General features: G+C 43.4%; 1 pseudogene; it reads right to left on the bottom strand.

The window, feature by feature from the left end:
* Window positions 1-4016: 4016 nt before the first annotated feature.
* LOC130862275 (60S ribosomal protein L34-like) lies at window positions 4017-4401 on the bottom strand (annotated as a pseudogene).
* Between the last annotated feature and the right edge of the window lie 3527 nt (window positions 4402-7928).

The following is a 7928-nucleotide window of genomic DNA, read 5'->3' as shown; positions in this document are numbered from 1 at the left end:
GTTAATTCCATTACACTGTCCGCATTAAATTACTACCTCCCTCCTTCCCTCTTCCACACAGGATTCTGGTTTTCTAGGGCTGTGTATCATGAAGGAGGCTAAGGTGGAAGTGTGGCCATCTCCAAGAGACAGCAAGTGATCCACAGGAAGCAAGGTGGGAATGGGCCTAAGAAAGAATGATGCAGATGTTGGACAGACCAGTAGACAGGGCCGCAGCAGAAGACACTGAACGGTAGAGATGGCCGTGTCATTTGATGGACTTGTGAGCATTTGAAAGGTGCTCAAGGACAACCTAGATGTGACCTTCAAGCACACCTGCCACGTTTCCTGAATGCCTAGAGCCAATAAAACGTAAGTTGTGCTAAAATGTTTCAGATGAATTTATCTATATGTACAAACTTAAAACTTGAACAAATCAATAATTGCAACATTGCTGCTATTTCACTATCTACTCAAAGTTAAAAACATGAGCCTCAATTTTAGAATTTGTCAGCCTTCTTGAAAGACTTTTCCCTCAGAGAGGGGACATGGTTTGTATTCGGTTGTGAAATGGAGGTCTCACTGTATGGTCCACTCTAGATCCTTCTGCCCCTAACTCCTAAGTGTTAGGATTACAGTCATGCACCAGCATGGCCTCTGTGTTGATCTTTTTTAAAAGCACAAAAGGGCCTTCCATCAGAGAGTCACTGTGGAGCCTCTTGTCCACATGCCGTCCGCGTTAATAATAGCCTTTGGGTAAATCCTTCTTCATCCCCTGCAGTTCCTCGGATGTAATGGCACAGTGTATTGGGCTGAGGCTCAACCTCATCTCTGGTTCCCATTTGTGCCCGACCTACAGAGGATGTGTACCACAAGTCTGAGCTTTGTGGAAGGAAAGACAGAGCTCCCAGCCTGGGTTAACAGAAGGCTTTGCCATCTACTCATGTAATATAAACAACCCACTGTCCTGGATCACAGTTCTGCATGGCCGTGCCTTGGAAAGGGGCCCAGGCGAGACTTACAAGTCACAGTCTAGCTGTGGATTAGTTGCCTGACCTTGGAAAAGTCCTTTAATCTCCTGGGACTTGAGTGTCTTCTCTACTAAATCTCTGAAGAGATTTATTTGCCCAGTTCAAAAATTGTTCTGCAACAGCACAACACAGTCCTCCTGTTCCACCCCAGCATTGTTTTTAGTGATTTTAATCAAATGTGGCTTAAATATGCAATCCTACAACAAATCGTTCCCTACGCGGATAATTTCAGAGTTCTGAAACAAGTAAACTAAAATAAAAATAATAAAATTTTAGCTGACACAACTTCTGTTTCTGTAGGTGCGTGTCTGTTTCCACATGAGTATATGCACATATGTACGCTTGCACAAGAGGAAGAAGAGGGCATTGAGTGTTCTCTTCCACCATTCTTCACCTCTTTCATCAAGGCAGAATCTCTCCCTGAACCTGGGGCTCCTATTTAACAAGCCCCGGTGACCCTCCTGTCTCTGTCTTCAGCAGAGCTGGGCTTATAGGCACACACAGGACACCCAGCCTGTCACTTGGATGCTAGGATCAAAACTCCAAACTTCACAGTTGCAAAGCACACACTTTAACCCCTGAAACTTCTCTCCATGCTTTATCCTAGTTTAATTACTTTTATTCGTTAATGATCAACATAATTAATTCAGTGTAATAGTACTGCCTTGTTGGACTTGAACTGCTGCTCACACTAGGAGATAACTTTACTGAAATTGGCCCCTACCATGTGTTCCCTGTGATGCTCAGCCCTCTCACCCTTTCTTCCTTTTGAGCAGTTGGGAGTTATATTCAAGCCAGAGCTTTCTCTCACCATCACCTGGGAAGAGTACTCTGCCTACATTATATCAGCCTTAGTTCTTGGTCCCCTAACCTGTAGTTACTGAAGTAAAATTACATCACATCAAATGATGTTGCCCCTGAGGGCCGGAGTTATACAGACATCCTCTAGATGATCCCAGAAGTATCTCCATGAATGCTTTTGTTACATGATCACTGAAATAAAAACAAGAGTTTAAGATTTTCTCCTAAGTTCATAGCTCCCTGGAGAGGTACATCTGGGTTTCAGTTGGAGGAAGGCTCTTTGATGGGTTGATGGTAGGTTTGATGGAACTGTCCTCTTGCCTGCATACACCTCCAAAGGAAGGGTATAAAATACCTCTAAGATGTTCAGTTCCCTCTCTTCAAGTGTTTTTGGAGAGCAGAATATAGAATTCAAGATCTACTATGCTAGCGGGCATGGTGGCAACGTGACTGTAATCCCAGCACTCCAAAGTTGAGGCAGGAGGACCCTAAGCTGGTGGAATACCTGGGTTACATAGCAAGACTCCAGGGTGAGGGAGGACCCACATCCAATACATTTATCAAAGATCTCCAATCCCCATCTCCTACTAACCAGTGGGTGTTTTAATAAGGAAATAGGGTGGAGAAGATCCAAGGCCAAAAGGCATATTACTACAGAGGAAAGCCCAGCCACGGGCTTGCAGGCATGCCATCTACTGAGGCTTCTTTGCTTATTCATTTTACAGATGAACGTACAAAGTATGTTCCTTCATACCCAGCCTGGCCTCAGCTTCCTGAGTGCTGGGATTACAGCTGCAACTCCAGACCTTTTCTCTGTTCCCTTTCTTCCTGGCTGCCATTGTTATTATTTGACTGTGTTTAGCCTTCTGTTTGGGTTTATCTATAATTTTATTTTAATATATACATTTTTATGAATTTGTATCTAATTCATTAAACATTTAAGATAATCTTAAATATTTCCTCTATGTTCATTTAAAACCACATCAGAATGCATTACCAGTTTTGCTTTTATCATCAAACATGGCTTAAGGTCAGGAGGGACGGTCTTAATAAACACAAAATGACATTAATGTTTGTATGTTTTTTGAGAAAGGGTTTCTCTGTGTAGCTCTGGCTGTCCTGGAACTCCCACCATAGACCACGCTGACCTTGAACTCTGAGATCCACCTGTGCTTCTCTGGAATTAAAGGCAGGCGCCACCACCACCTGGCTCCTAGTTCTTTCTTTTTCCTGCCTTTGTAAGGCTTCTTCTTCTTCTCTGTTTAGAGAACTTTTTTTAGTCATTATTTAGGGATAAATTTGCTGGTGGTGAGTTCTTTACTTTCCCTTTACCTGTGAATGCCTTGGTCCTTTGATTTCAGACGCGATTTGTGCCAGTGAACTGAGTGCTCTTGACAAGGGTTGTGCCTCCTCCCTGAAGCCTCTGTGTTTTCTGATGAGAGGCCTCTTGTTATTGAAGTTCTTTTCACCCACATGTAAAATCTTTCTGATTTTTCTTCCCAGATTTTTTTTCTTCTATTTAGTTTTCAGACATTTCACCACTATGTGTGTGGATTGTTATCATCTTCTTTCTGATTTTTTTTCCAATATGGTTTTCTTTACCTTAACTCTACTTGGAGTATTCTTGGCTTCTTTCTTGGTCGGTTTATGTTTCTTGTCAAATCTGAGAGGTATTTCAGCTCCTAAATCGCTCAGCCTTTTTTTTGTTCTATGTTCTTTCTCTATTCTTTTTGAAACTCTAATGAGACAAGTATGGGTTCTTTTGTCACAGGATAGTAAATAGGAGATCTAATCAATGCTAGATTATTTTTTTCTTGAGATTGAGATTTTTTTTGCTTTTGTTTTTTTGTTTGTTTGTTTTTGTTGTTGTTTTTTTTTCAAGACAGAGTTTCTCTGTAGCTTTGGAGCCTGTCCTGGGACTCACTCTGTAGACCAGGCCAGGCTGGTCTCGAACTCACAGCTGCCTGACTCTGCCTCCCAAGTGCTGGAATTAAAGGTGTGTGCCACCACCTACCTTGAGATTATAATTTAATGACAACATGTATCTCTTCCCTTTCCTCCCTCCAAACCTTCCCATATACCCCTCCCCACTCTCCTTCAAAGACATGGCCTCTTTTTTTAAATTATTATTGCATGCATATATGTATATGGATATTCATAGATATGCTTATATATAACCTGTTCAGTCCATTAGACTTTTTTTTTAAGCCTTGACCTTTTATTTAAAAAGCCGCACATTTATTTCGCTTTCTGACTCTGCGCTTGTGCCTTCAACACTTTCACAATTTTCTGCTCCTCAATAAGGAAAGCCCGCTTGATCCTGTCACGGACACACTTGGCACACATGGAGCCACCATAGGCCCGGCTGACATGCTTCTTTGTCTTAGACAATCTCATGAGGACTTTCGTTCTCACAGCACGAACCCCTCGGAGTCGGCCCGGGGAACACACCGCATGCTGATTTAGGTGCTTTTCCAACCTTCTTGGTGTAAAGGTAAACAATCCTGTTGCCAGGAGTTCGAGACAGCCTAGTTTTGTTAGAGGCTGTGTTGTAGGAGAGCCTATGACGGTATGTCAAACGCTGGACCATTCTGAGTGCCTCTAAGCACCATCCCCGGAAGAGGAAAAAAGCAGTCCATTAGATTTTTAAGCCTATTTCTGTCATTGGAATTGGGTCATCTCTGCTGTTCTAGCTTCACATTTTCTTGTTCTTCCTTCGGCTTCTTCCCTTTTACTATTGAGCTTATCTGTTGTGGTTTTGGTTACTATGCTATTCATTTCTAAAATATCCACTTCCTTATTTAGATTTATCTTATGTTCTAATTTATTTGTGTATGTGGGGGGAGGCATGCATGTGAATGCAGGTACCCATGAAGGCCAGATCCCCTGGAGCTGGAGTTACAGGTGGTTGTGAGTCACCCAACATGGGCACTGGGAACTGAACTCAGGTCCTCTGCAGGAGCAGCAAGCACTTGTAATCCCTGAGCCACTGCTCCAGCTCCTCCACACGGTCCTTTGTAGTTCCCGTTCTCGGCTGATTTCATTTGTTTCAAGCATATTCATAATAGCTCATTAAAGTTTCTTTTTTATTGTAGATGCTTTAAACTGTTTTCATTCGATAACCTTGGTGACTATCACCTTAGGGCTGGGATTTATTCGTTGTTTTAAAATTCAGTTCCTGAGCTTTCAGGTTTCTTGTTAGAATGAGTGATTTTTTAAATTGAATCTCATATAGCTTGATCCTAAGAGACATTGGGTCTTATTTGAAATGTATTTTAGTTACGCCTTTTGATATTGTTCTGTAAGAAAAAAGAAATGAGTTGTTATCTTTTTATTGTCAGGTAGAGGGAGAAGCCCAGGGATTCCACATGGCTCATTTGACACCGAGGGAGCAGGGGTTCTTCTTGCTTCCAGGTTCAGGTAGACATTCTGGATCCTGGTAGGTTGTGCCTCATTGGCAAGACAGAAGTGTGTGGTCACTGCTCCCCACAGACCCTTCATGGGTGCAAATGCAGGTGACCTTGTTATTAAACTGCACGAAAAAGGAAGTTCAGCCTTGACTTGCATCTACAAAAGAGAAGGCCTTAGCAGCAGGCTTCAATTTGAAGAAGATCTCCAATAAGAACAATTTCTAACTTGTTCTAAAGGTCCAACACAGCACTTCCAGGCAGACGGAGCAAGTGCATTGTTACTGTTGTTTGCAGTACTGGGAATCGAACCCAGAGCTCTCTGTACACTGAGTGCTTCGTAGCTGAGCTTCCCCTGGGCCTTTGCTTTGGTTTTATCTGAATGCATTAGCATTTCCAGATCTCCCATTTCTGTTCTAGCCCTGGAATATATGTACAATGCCAAATATATATGTGTGTGTGTGTGTGTGTGTGTGTGTATGTGTGTATGAGAGTATTATGTACCAATATATTTGTATATAATATAAATATATGTGTTTATCCATATATGCCTATATTCCATGTATGTATATTATATACATACAATATACATATATGGAACTCACCACAGTGTCATTCTTCAAGTCCTAAAGATCTTAGTCTGCCTGCTTTCCCCTCCTCCACCTTCCAGAACCTTTTGTTTGCTTGATGAATAATTCTCAGTATTCATAAAATATTAATTTAAACGCATAATTGATCCTTTGTATCTCAGAGTTCCTCATCCTTAGATTCACCCAACTGTGAATAAAAAGTATTCAACATAAATAAAAAAAAAAATCTTGTCTGTATGGAACAGGTAGGAGCTCGGTAAAGCCAACAACGCAAGCTCTTTTCATAGCCTTGACATTGTGGTAGGTACGTTCAGTCACCTAGACATGATGCAACGTCTGCAGAAGATACGTGTGGGTTATATGCAAACACTGTGCTATTTTATATACCTTGAGCAACCTAAATTCTGCTGCCCATGGGGTTTGCTTCTTTCTGTTTGACCCTCACATGACTTATCTGCAAAGCAGCTCCTTGCATGCCCATCCTACTAATGAAGAGAATTAGACTCGGTGAGGAAGTGGTTCATAAATATGTCAGAAAGCCACCACCACAATGGTTTTTTTCCCAGAGCCTTGAAGTTACTGGCTTCTCCCACCCCTAGAAATTCTTGTACACAGAGTAATACACTCCGTTGGGGCCTGGGGCCTGGGCTCAGTGGTCCTTCCCTTTATAATGTAAGTGCTTCTTCACATAAATGATATATTTAAGAATTTACAATTCTAGCTGGGAGGTGGTGGTGCACCTCCTTTAATCCCAGCACTCAGGAGGCAGAGGCAGGAGGATCTCTGTGAGTTTGAGGCCAGCCTGATCTAAAGGGCTAGTTCCAGGACAGCCCAGGGTTATGCAGAGAAACCCTGTCTCATAAAACAAAACAGCAAAAGAATTAATAATTCTTAAATTATATCCTTTCTCAAACCTGTGCTCATGAAGTAGAGTCTGGCAGTTTGGCTTCCCATAGCCCACTTCCTGCAGCCTCCCCTTGGCTGCCTTGTGGAACCCACGCTCACCCACCCATGCTTCTGCAGCTACCGCCCTCTGCTCCTGCCAGGACCTCTTTCCTTCCTTTATAACCACGAAGATTCACATTTTACTTGTGTAGTGACCCAACATACAGGATATACCAAAGAAACATTCATGAGCCACAGAGCCCACAAGAAGGTCAGCTGCTTTAACACAGCCTCAACATTGTAAAACCTTAAAGCTTTATCTTCAATAGTAAAAGAGGCACCAAAGGGGCATCCAGTTCGTCACACTGCCTCAAAGCCACTCCAGTTCCATGGCTCAATCAGAACTGGTCACGCCAGCTAAGAAGCCCTTTAAAGGAACTGACTGTGGTGGAGCAGGCTCCTCGCCCCATCTTAGGCTGTGAAAGTCAGTGGGTAATCCATCACGGTTCCTTGTTCTTCAGCACAATCCCAAGAAGGGACATTATAGGACACACTATGAGTTCTGGCCTTATGTTTGCGTTCCAGTAAAAAGCATGAAGGAGCTGACATACTCGAAACCTCAGAAGTTGGGAGGCAGAGGCAGCTGGACTAAGAATCCAGGGCCAGCCTGGGCTACATAGGGAGACTCTCTCAAAAGAAACAAAAGAAGAATGAAGTCCAGACTTAGGTTGTCTTCCACTTCCTTGTCAGCCCTCTACCCTTAGGACCTGAAGAATGGAATTTCAGTTTGCCCTTTATTTGGGGGCACAGATGAAACATGTTCATACCCAGAGAGGGCTAATGTTTGCCCCATGTCTGTCATGATCCATGGTCGTTTCCTCTGCTTTCTTGTGTTGCTGCAGGGAGACTCACCTCTGTTCTTGTCACGGTTCCCAGCAACAGCTGACTGGCAGGACAGGCTCCTCCTGGGCCTACATCCAGGCAGCTGGCAAGAGAGAAATCTACGGACTCGAGGCCTGTGTAGCAGCAATCTGAGTATAGAAGGAAAGCAGGTGGGCTGGGGAAGGGCAGAGGGAGTGGGGGCCCCAGCTACCCTGTTACTGACTGAGTGTGGGTCCTCAGAGAGCAGCAGGTGTACCTGAAGGCTGCCACAGGCGCCCATATGCCCATCCATGTGGAGCTGGGATACCACCCATGCAGGAATGGTACACGCCCATGGCTACATTTGCTCAAGG

The sequence above is a fragment of the Chionomys nivalis genome, chromosome 19, assembly GCF_950005125.1.
Source record: "Chionomys nivalis chromosome 19, mChiNiv1.1, whole genome shotgun sequence".
In the NCBI taxonomy this organism is placed as follows: domain Eukaryota; kingdom Metazoa; phylum Chordata; class Mammalia; order Rodentia; family Cricetidae; genus Chionomys; species Chionomys nivalis.
The sequence above is the reverse complement of the archived record's forward strand: the minus strand, read 5'-3'. Positions and strand labels throughout refer to the sequence as shown.